This window comes from Aptenodytes patagonicus, chromosome 22, assembly GCF_965638725.1.
Source record: "Aptenodytes patagonicus chromosome 22, bAptPat1.pri.cur, whole genome shotgun sequence".
Classification (NCBI taxonomy): domain Eukaryota; kingdom Metazoa; phylum Chordata; class Aves; order Sphenisciformes; family Spheniscidae; genus Aptenodytes; species Aptenodytes patagonicus.
In genome coordinates, this window is record NC_134970.1 from 1378687 (window position 1) to 1393642 (window position 14956).

At 52.8% G+C, this 14956-nt stretch overlaps 1 long non-coding RNA gene across 1 annotated transcript; it reads right to left on the bottom strand.

The window, feature by feature from the left end:
• Window positions 1-3296: 3296 nt before the first annotated feature.
• LOC143170079 (uncharacterized) lies at window positions 3297-4179 on the bottom strand. Its single transcript, XR_012997003.1, has 2 exons — window positions 3945-4179; window positions 3297-3457 (listed from the first exon to the last, which is right to left on the bottom strand). It is a non-coding gene; the product is annotated as an uncharacterized LOC143170079 (long non-coding RNA).
• Window positions 4180-14956: the final 10777 nt, after the last annotated feature.

Here is a 14956-nt window from a genome sequence, read left to right on the forward strand (position 1 = left end):
CAGAGAGGCCAGTGGAGCAGAGGCATGGAGGGAGAAATTTTTTTTTTCCCCCTTGTAAATTAAATATAGGCACAAGACAAGCCCTGTTTCTGCCCATACAAGGAGAGGAGTGGGTCAGCATCTGAAAGCTACACTCAGCACTTTTTCAGGAACCTGAGTTACAAGCAAGCTTTTGTTTTTCCTCCTCACAGGCTTAAGGTCTGGTTGTTTTTCCCCTTCTTCATTTCTCTGAATGCCAAAAGGCTGTTTCTAAAGCATTTTGTTTTCCTCCTCTTATTAGTAGTTCATCCTGTTTGTTACAAATACACCCTCCCAGCTCCCACTAACCTTTCCATAGGGTCAGCAAAGAGAAGAAGGAGCTTTCTGTAAGCAGTAACACAAGAGAGCAACAGCTTTTCCTGCACCAACCTCAGTCCCTGGAGAGCGTGGCCTCATACCATGGCTTCCCTGCTGCCCAGGCACAACCCAGGGGACCCAGCCCACGGCCGGGCTGGCACCGCAGCGGGGAGCACGATGGCATCGCCTTATGGCACCCCATCCCCAGAAGCACATCCCGGCCATACCTGCCTGGCAGTGAAGGCTGAGCCCCACGGAGAGAAGAGCACTGCGCTGGATGGGGAGAGGCTCTGGGGAGCTGAGTACCCACACCAGGGGCTTTTTAAGCTTGTCACTGAGCATCGCCCTCAGCTGTGGTGAGTGTGGTGGGCAGCAGGCAAGGGCCCAGGCTGAGCACGGCGGGGCAGGGGCAGGGACAGGGGCACAGCCATGGCCGTGGCCGTGGACACGGCAGCACTTTGGCCGAGAGCTGAAGGGTACATTTCTGCAGGTGGTTACCTCTCCAAGGCCATGTATTATCCAGGAAACAGTATGTGTTTATGCAGGACACAGGGAGATCTGGAGCCTAAAATGCACATTGGGAACCTACTCCATGGGAAAAGCGGTTCTCAGGGATTTGCCCCTGTTTCTGCCCGCTGGTGCCATCCCCGTCCAGCCCACACCTCCAGCTCCCTGCAGAAGCTGTGCAACCCAGGGCTTTATAAACTCGAACCCACTTTGCCAGCACACGTGGCCCCTTGCAAATGCTGGATCCCCCAGCCCAGCAGCTGTCGCGGTGCCGATCCCCCCGTCAACGGGGTCTCGCGAGGAGCCGACGGGAAGTTTCTCTTGAGAAAAAGCACTTCTGGCCCCGTGTGCTCCCAACAGCTGCCCTGGCCCACGGGGCACCGCCGGGTCATCCTGCCCGCGCACGCTCGCGCCGAGGAGCTGCTCAAAGATCAGCTGCTAAACCCAGCCTTTTTTGTCCCTGCTTGGAGGAAATACCATTGTTTCTAGTTTCACGTGGAAAGGGCAGTTCTCGGCCTCAGCTGCCGCCCACGTGTTCCTTTCCCACCCAAAATAATCGCTCCTGCTGCAGCCAGCACTGCCGAGTCTGTGCCCGCTCCCACCCGAATCCCCGTGAGCAGGATCGGAGCCGGCAGTGGCGGGGTCGGAGCCCGTGCAGGGTCCCTGCGCCGCCCCGGCACCCACCGCTCCTCCTCTGCCTGCAATTGCCAGCAAGGTGAGCGTTCAGCTTTGGGGACCACGAAGGATGAACGCCGGCCTGAGGACAGAGGTGGTGGTGTTTGCTTAATTTCTTCTTTTTCCGAAGGAACAGATCCCTACCAGGGCACTTTCCACAGACAGCTGACCAAACGCCCAACATAGTTTCAAGTGTATTTATGTTCTTTCTGCCTCTTAAGTGCATCTTCAAAGGATGTTTTGCATCGAAATAGGATTTTCCGGGTGTTTGCAGTGACAAATTCAGTCTGACCTAGGCTTCAAACAGCCACTTGAAAATTGCAAGTAAATGTAGCTGGATCTCAAAGCTCTTAAGAGAAAAAAATATTTAATAAATATTCTTTAAGAGGCATTCAAATAATAAAGAATATCAGCCAAGCCAGACATCCTACCTAATTTAGTCTCCAGAGCAGGATCTGCTAATAGATCAGGGTAGGATTTGTGAATTACCATTTCACTTCTCCAGGGACTTTTCCTGAAATTATAATGGCTTTTTCTCCTCTTTTTTCATGAAACTGCCATGAAATAGTTCCCCGTTATTAAGTATGAAACCTACCTAATTAGCACAATGACAGTTTTTAATGAGGCCCTGGCTGTGTTCTGCATCTTTGATAGGAATGGTTAATACCAAACACAGGACAACAATTATAGAAACACATTCCCCCGTGAACTTGCCCCGTGGAAGGCAGCAATGGCAAATGACGCTTGGGCATTCAGATTTATTAGAAATCTCTGTTCTTGGGGTATGTTAAGCCCAGACGGGATCAAGTGCACTGGAGTTAATTTGATGCCAATAACGTTCAAACACCAGGGAATAATAACCTGGCACGAGGGGAGCTGCTGTTCGCTGTGCGCCTGGTATTTGCAGCCAAGGGGAGGAGGTTGCTGCTGGACACCAGCTCTGCCTGTGCTGCACGCCTCCTGCGAGAGGCTGGAACCCTCCCTCCACGGCGGGCGGGCGGAAGGTACGGGCAGGTCGGAGGAGGAAGGTGTTAGGAGCTGTTGGTACTTGCAGGATTCCCGTTCTGCAGGGGGTGGCCGGGCTCCTGCTCGGCCAAGGGGCTGGATGAGCAGCACAGCCCGGCCCCTTCCGAAGCCCACGTCACGCAGCACCGCGTCTCTGCCACTGCTGAGCGGATCCGGCACCACTGAAATGGTGCTGGATCTGGCCCATATGGCTTAATGTATAGAGGGGATTTGGCTCTTAACGTTAATAGAGTGCTTTTCCAGGAGCTGCCCCTCACTCTGCCTCTCTGGCCTTTCCCTTCCCCGCCAGCACCGATGCTAACACCCCGCTCTTCCAGCCAGATGGCCTCCAGAAGGCTCACAAATGTGCCTGTAATTAAAAAGCCTTTATTTTCAAAACCATTTCACAGCTTACTCTTCTGACAATGGGGTGGGGCTTCTTAGGCTAATGCTGGGCAAGAGGAAAGGAAAATACAGGCTGGCTGCTGCCCGTCCTGTTTTCCTTTCCCATTGACACAGGTTATATTTACTATTTACCCGCTGAAGATGAGGAACCCACGCGCCCTGCAAATCTGCACCGTTGCTGAAGCCTCCCCAGGGCCAGCGCTCCTCTTCCCTAACGATACTCGGCTCTGTCCCCGTTAACCATCCGTGCTGATGTGCCTAACTAACCTGAAACGCTTTCTGACTGGAGACTGAGCAAATTTAACAATTTCCCCTCAATTCCCCTCATTCCCTTTTCCGGCAGGAAAGAAACCAATTGCCACATCCTCGCTGAAACAAGATCCATTTTATTCAAAGTCCAGCACTGTGTTACTCACTCCAGCACATTCCCAATCACCTTCATCGTATTATTAATCAGCAGCAGAATCTCTTCTACTTCTTTGAGCAGCGTTTCTAAAAACCGGACCACGTTCCTTTAGCGTCCTTGTCTCTGCAGAAAGAGGCTGTATTTTATTTCTCTTCCCTTTTGTTCAAGTTCATTTGTATCCACGTGGCATTTCTAATCAAGAAGTCGTACCCCCTTCCAGCTGGCAGGCAGTCTCGTACGCTGGTTTTAAAGCATAAATAAAACCCAGTTTTCTGCAACAATTTGCCTCAGCTGGGCCCGGGCTGTGGCACCGTTGGGGGAGCGCCATCACCCCCTCGGCTCGGCTCTGCCCCGGCCAGGCAGGGCTGCAGCCCGGGCTCAGCCTCCTCGCTTGCCTTTCTGCAGCCGGGGGGGTCGGTCCTGGCTGGGCGCTCGCCCTCCCCAGTGACTTCTCATCTGCGTGTTTTTCAGGAGCGTTTCCTGCAATAGCGGTATTGAGCAAAGCCTCTGAGCTGGCTCAGATTTCTTGGCTCTCGCTGAACAGGAAAGCGAAAGGGGGGAAATCAATATCCCAGAAAGAAGAAACGCCTGATCCTGTGTTGGTCCTCACCTTGGGCAGGCTGGAGGTCAATTTGGAAAGCACTTTCCGACATGCTACAAATGCACGCTTAACTCTCACCGCAGCTGGCAGGTCAGAAGCTCACCAGGATCCGGAGGGGAGGCTGAGGGGTCCCTGCTCACGGTCACTCCGCCCTTTGCACCAAAGCCCACCCGGGCCCCTCTGCCGGCGCGGGGGGAAGGGGCTGGATGCGGCCACAGCCTTGGTGTGGGAGGGGAGGGAGAGCAGCTTCGGGCTGACCTTGCTCACCGGCTGTCGCCTCCTCCCGCGGAGCTGGCACAGGGTCAGGCAGAGGAGCCTCCCTGGCAGAGAGCAGAGCTGGGTGCTCATGGTACAGAGGTGGTTCATGCCAGCTTTACCATGCAGCTTCTGTGCCGGCTCCGGCACCGCCGCACTGCCCAGGGGGCCATGGAGGTCCCACCGCTCAGGCAACAAGGAGGGAGATCTGCTCCCTCATTAACAGACTAAGCCGGCAATTCAGGCTGGACCTTCCCAGAGGGCTTCGCCGCATTCACAACATCGGGCTGGAGTTAGCGATGTGACATTTCGAACCTAGAGATAACGACTGTGACATTCTGTCAGGTTTAATTAGTCCCTTTGCTCTGCCGGTGACAGCCGCTGTGGAGGCAGAGCCTGGCTGAAGGCTGGCAGAACAGAGGGCTGTCGCCTCCAAAGGCTCCGCAAGCAGAGGGGAGCACCGGGAGGAGACTCTGGGACTGAGATAAGCAGTTGCCCGGTGAAGCAGTTGCTTTATTCTTAAATGCATATGCTAACAGCAACCTGCCTTTGCCCAGGTAGGATAATTGTAGGGTCCCTCCAGGCGCCCACATTGTATTTTCTGTCCTCTGTGGTCTGTAACAATCTTCTGGGACCGAAAAATTTCCTCAGAGGACTGACTGTGTGTCTCCAGAGAGCAGGAACATTGCAGAGTGTCTTCCACCTCTACTCCGGACTGAAGGCATTGCAGCACCAGGTCCCTCCTGAAGGGCAGCGTGAAATGAGGTCCCAGTTAACTTAGCGTCTTGGTAGCAATGCTGTCAGCAGCGTGGGCAGAGGCTGTGGCAGGCAGCGGTGTAACATGGCAAGGAACAAGCTCTCTGAGCACGTCCCTGTGCCCGGAGACTCTGCTGACCATGTCCAGCCCAACAGCTCTGCTGTCAGCCAGTGCTGACGGCCAAGGCAGCCAGGAAAAGTGTCCTGGGGACCTGGGGGACCTGGTCTCTCCCTCACCCCCGTGAGGGCAAAAGGAGCAGCTCGGGTCCCAGGAGCCACTGCTGCCAACGTCCTTGCAGAGCCCAGCGTGTTCCCTTCCTCGGGGCCGTGATCACGTAACCCTGCACGGCTCCGAGGATCTTGCTTGCATTCGGTCCTGCTCAGGTGTCACTCGGCTGCAGCTCTCCCAACCTACCTGCTCAGACTTTCCCCCTCCTCGTCTGTTCATTCTGTTCCAGACCAATTACTGAGAGTTTGCACCCAACGGCAGCCAGCCAGGCATTTATGCATGCAGCTGCCTGATCTGCATGCACTCATGCTAATTGTGTGGAAACGAGTCATGGTCGCTTTTGTACTGAGTTTCCTGTACCCTGAATTGAGCTCTGCTTGTAAAAAGGAGAGTTCGGGTCCTCTGGATTTAAAAGAATTCAAGAGGGGATCTTTCTAGTTACTGCTTACTTGGTTTCCAAACATGTCACTGATTAGCAATGCTGTTAGCAAGAGTATCTGAGCTTTTCACAGAATATACGTTATTTGCCTTTTTAAGGTGTCTCCTAACACAAATGGGAACAAACGCTCTACTTGCAGCTACAAACAGTCTTGGGAAATTCACTGGAGATAAGATGTATTGCCAGGAAAAGTCGAGCAAAAGTCCTCCTTCTACAAAGGTTTTATGGGGCCTCTAAATCACTCTAAGACGGACAGGATAAGACACTCTTACCCTGCCTGTAAAACAGCAAAACCTGCGGTTTCTTACAAACACCCGGCGGGCGATTCCTCCTACCTCCTTTTCCTCTGCTTCGGAACACTGGTGCAACCCTGCCTTGCTGCAAGGAAGCGTGCCAGGACCGGCTCTCACCTCCATGTACCAAGCCCTCGGTGCACGAGCAGCCCCGAGCCGCCAGCAGCACAGCAGGGTGACGGCGTGGCTGCGTGGCGGGGATGGCTCTGGCAACCCACCCGGGCAGGAGGGACGTCTGCTGCCGCGTGGCGAGGGCTCGATGAGGACGTGCTCATGCCCTTTGTGTGTGCGTTTAAATCTCTTCTAGAACAACCTGTCACTCCTGCAGCATGTCAAAGGTAAATTTCCTCGTATCCCTACCGGAGGAGATTATGTTCCCAGCAGGGGTTCAGGTTTTCTCCATAATATAATTTAATGTGACAAGTGTAATTGGATGTGACACATCTTTGCAACAATTCACTACCTTGGAAAATCACAAACAAGTTTAAAATAAAACAGAATGCATAGACTCACATCTTTCTGTATGTCGCAGCTGGAAAAAATAAGCACCAAGTTAAGGACTATTCAGCGCTTCCTTTGGGAGACAGCAAAGTTATGAACACGATACTATAAATTAATTATTTAGATCCCAGCCCTGCAATGAGAGCCATCTGGCCAGATGCCTTTACCCTTACCAGAGCCCCCTTGGAGTTAATAGCACTCCATGCAGAAAGAGCGAGCTATCCATGTGTATCTCTTAATGGACTGAGGCTTCAGTCCCTGCCCTGAAACAAGCAGAAATAGAACAAAAATGACTCTTAGCTCTTGGGTTCCTGAGCCATTTAGTTTCCTCTGGAGTTAAGACAACACATTAAACCTACAGTGCCTTTGTAAATGTGCACGTTTGTATTCTGAGACCTTCAGTTCAGGCTGCTGATCCAGCCTAAGCTCATGCTGCCACTCGTCCTTCCTGGCACCACATCTTGGTTTACACAGTGGAAAAACGCCCGGCCTGGGAGACTGCCTCCGAGACAGTTACCTACGGCTGCACCTCATCCGTAGGGCTGAGGGTGAAAGGCTCAGACAATTCATTATGCACATCAAGATTAATTCTCATTTCCACCCCGTGGGGCCCTCCATTTACAATTCAGTTGCTGGAGTGCAGCGCTGCATGAGACATATCTTCATTTGCCATGGTCTTAAATTAAAGTGGATAGTCAATTCTATTTTCTGAGTTTCAGATGTTCACGGGCTTCAAGTTGCAGCATTGCCAGAGCGTCCTCCACATGAGGATGGAGACTGAGGGCAAAGAAAATCCTGTGTCTGGAAGAAGCACTAAAGGATGCAGGCAGAGGCTTTGGAGATCCTGGAAAAACCTCAGCGTTAGCAGGAGTGGAGCGTGCGGAGCAGCACGGCTGTCGGCACACCGAGGAGCCCTGCCTGCCTTTCCCAGGGAAGAGACAAGAGGGAAAGAGTTAAAAGCTGTCTCCAGGCAGGAGAACAAAAACGTTATTGCACTCATCTTGCTTGCTACGCTCATCTAATTACGTTATTTAACAGGATACCCTCTCATTGATTTTAATTACTCACATAATTTGGGAAGTAATTCACAGTACATCCCTGCAGGGTGCATGAGTCTGAATTGGGAACAATGCGCTCAAGTCTTCCTCGCTACATGAAAGGAGAAGATGGGGAGGACGAGCCTCAGCCCAGCAGGCAGGCGGGGGGAACGTGACCGTGGTGTTTCTTTCCCTTGGGGAAGATTTCTCCGGCAGGGCAGAGGCTCTGGCCGGTTTCTCCACCAGCACTGGAGACGTCAGCGAAGCCAGGATCACGCTGCAATAAAATATTATCACACATGGGTATTGATGCAGATCCGTTTCTGGATGGCCGTCCCTGCGCTCCCACCTGCACAGTTCCCTTGCCCCGGTGGGATTTTCAGGATTCCTCTTTTAGCGGGAGGCGGCGATGCCGCAGCCCCGGGGCGCAGGGCAGCCCCGGCCCCCAGCTGCTGCCTGCGTGGGGCGGCTAAACGCGATTCAAGAAGCTCCTTGTCTCCCGCCATCCCCATGTCCCCCCTTGCAGAGCAGCTGCAGATTAATTGGCCCTTTGATATCGGTGGGTTTCTGCCAGGGACGATTCGCTCGTGTCTTGCTGACGGGGGGAGACGCTTGTCCCTTCCAGAGCGCCCAGCCAGCCACTCGCAGCCTACAGCTCTCCCTCCAAACACTCCTGGAGCAAAGAGCCGCTCTTGATCCCCGAGGACCATTAATCAAACAGTTCCCGTCGTTGTTGACTATTAAAAATGCTTTTAACCACAGTCCTCCTGCAATTTTAATACAGGGTTGCACACAGTTTAGCAAAATTGGGTTGTGCATCCCCCAGCACACACTTGTTTGGTTTCTTCACCGTCTTTTGTAAGTTCCCGACTTAATTAGGATGCAAACAATCCCAGAGGAATGTTTAATTAATATTATAAAGCAACAATGGGATGATTAAGCAAGTCTGGGCAGCTGCTATTTATACACAGGGCATGTGGCACTTGTTGGGGGCGAGCATGTCAAGGAAAAATCATTCCATGGACCTCTCTGTGCAATTTTATTGCTTGTTTTAATTGTCTGGTTCAGTTCTTTTCTCCTTTGTGTTCGCTCAGGCAGAGTGAGAGAAACAGAGATTTAGCTCAGAGTCTCTTGTTCAGCTTAATTATAGAGTGAAAGCTTTCAACTGAGGAGCCTCTCCCACCCCTTCTCCTCTTCCCCAGCCACAAGGTCTCCAGAAACAACCCAGCAGAAGCTTCGGGCAACGAATGCCCTAAAACTGGTCCAGGAATAGCATCGGGGAGGCCCCTTCAAGCAGAAAAATACCCCAGAGGATAGAGGCAGGCTTCCAGGCTGAAAGAGGAGGAGGGGCTTTGCCAGGAGCAGCAGTGACTGCTCGGCTCCCCCGTGCAAGGGGACGGGGTGGGCTGGGGCACGTGGGACTGTGTGCAGTGCCGGGGTGCCCGGAGCAGGCAGCCAGCACCACCTCCCACCCCCGCGGAATTAAATGTACTCCTCAAATGGTTAAGTGATGCTTTCATTGGACGGTGGCTTCATGGCATTGGTTTTTAGGGCATTTGCTATTTAGAAAATATTTCTTCTTTGCTTCTCAGAAGCCTGCGTGCAACCTGAAGTAATCGTATTTGGCTTGGGTTGAACTCTTTTTGCAGTTTCTAAAAATAAAAGCTTGATTTCTTCTACTTCCCATAGAGCTGTCTCTACTGAGAGCAGCAACCAAACAAATTGATAAAAAATTAAAGGAAGTAGGAAATCCGACAGAAGTGAGGTGAGACGGCAACAGCACACCCCCAATCCTATTAGGAATGCACAACTCACATAATACAACAGCAAATAAATTGACGTTTTCCAGGGGAAGACACCTGACTTCCAGAGGCAGGGAACACCGCGGGTCCTGGGCCCCAGCTCCATGGGCACGTACGGGCACGTGCTGAACTTTGTGTCTCCCTCGCTGAAGCCGAGCACACGCTGCGCCATCCCGGCTGCGCCTCGAGCCCCGGCCTCGGCACGGACGAGGCAGAAGTGGCTGCGGTTCCATGACCCCAACGGCTGTGTGAGAACAGCAGGCACCCAGCCCCGCGACCAAGCACCCAGAACAGGCTGCAGTGGGACTCGGGGCGCCGTGCACCCCAGCACAGTCCCCAGGGAAGTCCCTTCCCAGTCTTTCCCCCTAGAAAATCTACTTCTGGCAGCTCGAAGAGCTTGGTCCCACTGCTGGCAGGCAGCAGAGGAGACACCAAGGAGCCTTTTCCCTCCTTCCCAAGGGCAGCAGCTTTGCCTCCAGCTGCTCTGAGTCATCCTTACGTGTCTTATTCACCGCCTCACACTTACTCAATTATTACTTCAGTCCTGGCCCCACTCTGAGAAGCTTATCTCACACCAAATCCTTCTCGGTCAAGCCCTAAACACTGATTGTTTCAGAAGGAGAGGGCCAAAAGCTGCCTGTCGGCTGCTAATCAGACTCTGCATCGTGTATTGAATAAAAGGGAACACCCTGAGCTCAGGAGTGCAGCAAATCCAGGTCCTGCTCCTGCAAAAACTGGTGTGAAACCTGCAGCAGGACAACCCAGCTGTGACACAGTCATATGGCAACTTTTAACACACCAAAATTGCAGCCTGGCTCAGGTGCACAGAGCCTGAGCAGCAGCAAATACCAACCCCGAGAGCGGCTTCCTTGCTTTCTGCTCTGCTGTCATCATGACATGCAAAACCTTGCTTGGGACGGGGTTGAAGCCAGCACCTCCTGGCAGAGGCTCCCAGGGTCTCCCCTCCGTGAGCGGCTGCAGGAGCGACCCGCTAAGGCAGGAGCAGAGGCTGTAAGGGGAGAGCAGCCCCAGCCCTGCCTTCTGGGGTTTCGAGCGAGCAGAGGCCATTGTTAGAGGACTCGTTTAGCTTGATCCATCTCCTGAAGATGTCCAGTTCTTCTAATATCTCAGGGAGTGGGGGCAGAAGAGCTCTGAAAGTTTACTGGTAATGAGGAAACCCTTTGAACAACCACTAACAAACAGGACATCGAGAGTTTCTTGGAGAAAACCTCTTCTGGGGTAGTCTTTTCAGCTGAGAGCGGGCACTGAAAGAGTTAACTGTGTAAGTCCCAACCGGTGACAAGACTGTACGTTCACCATGGTTTCTTTTAAACCCGTGGTGCCGTTGTTCAGCCCTCTCGGGCTCGGTCCGGGCGCAGCCTCCCAGCCCCAGAGCGACCTGTGGGCCAGTGGCGAGGAGCTGCTGAGGCAGCTGGGGCTGACGGGCACATTTATCCTCGCCGTGCATCACGGGCCTTAATGGATTTTCATGTCAGAGCTGAATCGACACGTTTAGATCAGAAAACTTCACTCCAAGGCCAGTAAGACACGTTATTGTTTGCTCTATTAGAGCCTGTGATATATTGACAGGACAACTAAGTATCTCCCTGGGCTAGAGTCCTACAGAAAATGGATGCTTTCTCTTGTTTCCATTGAAATTCATGTATGTTTCTAGTGGGATTTCAGAAAACAAGAGGCTTCTGTTTGCCTTTTCAGTTTCTTGCCAGATTTCTGCAGTAGAAAATACCGAGGCAGTTGACCAAGGTACATATTACAGGAGAGAAACCCACGGGTACGTAAGCGTTGGCTTTACTGCGTTACAGAAAGATGCTCCATTTCAGTTTGTCTTTGCTGCAACACTCTGGGCCGATCGTGTGGCAGGTTTAGCTGCTGGTTTGTCAAAGTCCAGCCTCTGCCCTTTGCTCCGCACACCCGTGATTGAGCTGTGCCTTTCCCTGTTCCTGCAGATTAACTGTGACCGGTGTGTGAGACGGCCAGTATCGGGTCTCCCTCATTTCAAACATCATTTATCATAAAGGATTATCCCGCAGGGGTGCCTGTGCAGTCATATTTAATAACATACAGTGCTTCAAATCAAATGAGTCCTCCTGTGAATTTAAGCAACACTGACACAGCAGCTTGACACTGCTTATTTCCAAAGCTAAATGAAAAATGGTTGTAGGATGCTGGATGTCTGTGGCCCTCAAAATGTTATATCCACACCCCAACCACGGGGAAGGTTGAGTAAAGGTATAACATATCTGAAGTTAGTTTGTCCGACGATCTGTAACAACTTGGGTAGGAAAGGGCAGCAGAGCTGCAACGCCACTTGCTTTCACTCAGCTCGCCCATCATTCACTCAAAATGGGTTGCAAGAAACTTGATTTACATTTAAAACACTTGCGGGAAAAAAAAGGCAAAATTATCATTAACTTCTATTTTGCCGAGACGAGCTCAGCTCACGGTGGCTGTTGCTCTCCGTAGGGTCGTTCTGAAGGACACCCAGGGGTTTCTCAGGTTTCTTGACCGCAAAACAGTGCTACACGTAAATTAATCCCAGGAGCCTCCGGCAGCATCCTGCGAGCAAAGGTGGTCCCGTACAGCACAAGGTGGTCGTCACCCGCTGCCGGAGGCGAGAGGCTGCCCGGCCCTGCCTCGCCCAGCTCCATAATGTACCAGTGTGCTCAGCCCACTGAGCCGCTCTCGGCCCTATGAATTTGTCCTTTGTTGCTTGATCTTTGGCCGCGGCGGCGGAGAGCAGCTGCCGGCCATGCATGCCCTGCTGCTGCCGCCCAGCCCGCGTGCCGCAGCCGTCTCCCGCGGGCATGCAGCATGGGAACGCTGCCAGCACCCGGAGCATCCTCCCCTCTGCAGCACAACAGGCTCCTTATTCACCCCCGAGCCGTCGTGACATGCCAGCAAGGGAGCTGGCTTTTGGCCTTAAACATTGGTACCACCCAAAGAAAATGCCACGGATGTTTGAACTCGGGCTTCTGCCTGGGACTGCGAGAGTGGCTGTGGCGGGGACAGCGATACACGCTTGTCTGAGCGATTCCTCTGTCCCAAAAGGGCATGGTGCGATCGGGATTTAATCAAGAGCTGCCATGGCCAAGCCAGCAGGATGGGCACCTCGGACTCCAGCTCTGTCACTGACTTGTCCAAAATCTCTGACAAATGATTTAATCTTCCTCTGCTGCTGCTGCTCCCTCCGAAGTGCATCCCGTTGGAGAGGGATGAGGGACAGAGGATCCAGGACACTGTAGATAAGGGGGCGTCACTCGCCACTCTGGCCTCTACCTGCTGCTGACAGACACAAGGAATGAGCTGAGTTTACTTGTGTGCAAGTTCTCTGCAAAGCGAGGGAGAAAAAAAGGCTTGTTTCAGTCCCAGGATAATACAAACACTGTTTCCCAACACTGGGATTAGCAAGTAACTGAGCTAAAGACAAGAGCCTGGCCTCAGCCAGGAGCAGCCACATTAGCACAGCACTGTGCCAGGGCTACTGTGAGCTTGCAGCATGGCTAATTAGCCCTGGCATAGCCTCTAATTAGGCTGTTTCTAGAGCTGGCTTGGGGCTCTGCATTGAGCTGCCCCAGGCTGGGAGCTCAGAGCCCTCCGCAGCACGGGCACACATTGGCCAAACCTGCCTGTCCCCGGCTCCGACCCCAGGCAGGAGACTCCAGCATGGCCCAGGCAGACCAGGAGCCCCTCCGAGGCGCAGGCAGCGGAGCAGGCAGGAGCATCTCCTGTCCCTGCTCACAGCAGCTACCCTCATGGAAGGGGAACTGGTTTTCCAGGTGAGTGGTGGGTGAAACCATCACAAAACACTGCACAGAACCTCGGGCCACTGAGCGCCTTCACTGGCAATGAATCCAAGTTGAAAGTCCAGGAAACCCCACAGGCACCAAGCTCAGCCGAGCGCCGTTTTTACTGCTGGGCATTTTCTTTTTTTGTGCCAGAGCTTCGTGATGCTGCTGGGGATCTTCCAGAGCGGCTCCTCTCCCTCCTCCTGCGCAGGGCCCGTCTCTGAATTTGGGGATTTTCTTTCCAGGAAGACCAGAGACAGCCTCTGCACCGTGCCGGGCAGACAACTGCGCTGCAGCTGAAAGCCAGGGCACTGAACAGTCGCTGCAGAGGAAACCAGCGCTGGCTCCCAGACCCAGCGGGGAGGGTGGCTCGGCACGTGCCTGGCTATTCACCGAATGGCGCCTGGTCCACTGTAAAATTCAATTTCACTTCTTCAGTGCCTAGTCCTGGCAAAATAAATAGATAAAACATTCATTAGTTTGGTGACTTTGCAAAGGTTGCCTCTGAACTTCACATGAATTTTCTCGTGTTGCTGCTGGATGCGAGACCTCACACATCAGCACTCAACGTCGAGGACGTCTCTGCAGCTCAGAGGCAGTGGAGCAGATCAGACGTGCACCAGCACCACTGCTCTGACGACGACATGACGTTTCCTTCCACAGCTCCTGCTTCACTTGTGTGTTTGGATCAAAATCAAAACTTGCAAGGCAGGGCATTACCAGGCAGTTACTGTCTGATCCAACCCACATTAGATGGGAAAACGTGATTTAAAATAACCTTTAGATAACACAGAAAATAGATAAATACAGGCTGAGAATTTTAAGAACGGCGTATTTGTAGAGACAGCAGTGAATCACTTTGGCTGAATTTGTGCACGGCTCGAATCGACGCAAATAGGAGCTGGATGACTTTGGGGACTGTGGGGCTTCATTGAAATTTTAAATGTGTTCCTTTCCTTGGAGCAAAATGTTACTTTGCTTGATTGGATGCTGGTCAAAAGCAGAAGCATGCGACTACTTCTGGAAGGTTTTTATTTTAACCTTTCTTTAGGACATTCTTCAGTAAACTTATTTTTAACCCAGTGAAACATTAAACACCAAGTGCTTCAGGACACGTTCCGTTTGGACAAAAAACTACGTTGCGTCTGCTGCAGTGTATCCAAGGGCAGGATTCGGGCTATTGTGCTAAAATCCATTAGATAAAAAAAAAAGTCTAATCCACTGAGAAAACCAATTCATTGTGCAAGGTCCAAAGGGAAGCGCACTGAGGCGTCCTGGAGCGGGACCGTCCTCCCGCCACCGGCACCGCGCACCCCACGCTGCCGCCTCGCCCCGGGGCCGGTACCTCTGGAACCGGGGCTTCACCCTGCAAACTGTTCCTACTCTGGTGTAAGGTCATCCAGTGCCTTCACCGCCCCAGCCCCTCTCAGCCCCTGATGTTTTCCGACACCACCATCTAGTGGCAAAGCCAACAGGCTTGGGAAGTGTTTCCACCCGGCTTCGACCTCTTCCTCCATCTCTTACACCAATTTACTATTCATTTTGCGACCCAGAGAGCACCCCGGGCTCAGCCTGCCATTCCTGCCTCTCCTGGGAAGCCAGCATCGACTACAAACCTCTCTCGCGCTCCAGCTTTTGCAGGAGACGGGGTGAATGGAGCAGACGCATCTCCCCGGGGAGCACCTGGTACAGCCACCATCGGGTGGCCCTCGGACACCCAATCTGCTGCCCAGCGCTCTGGGAGCGGGCCCCGACGTGCTCCAAGCAGATCCCGCTACAGACAAAAAAGTGCCACTGAAGAGGCTGGACTTGCCTTCACCAGCCCAACCAGTTACACCGCGGGAACAGCCGGACTGGGAGACGCTGCAGACGCAAAGTTCAGAAGTGACATGGAAAAGCACCA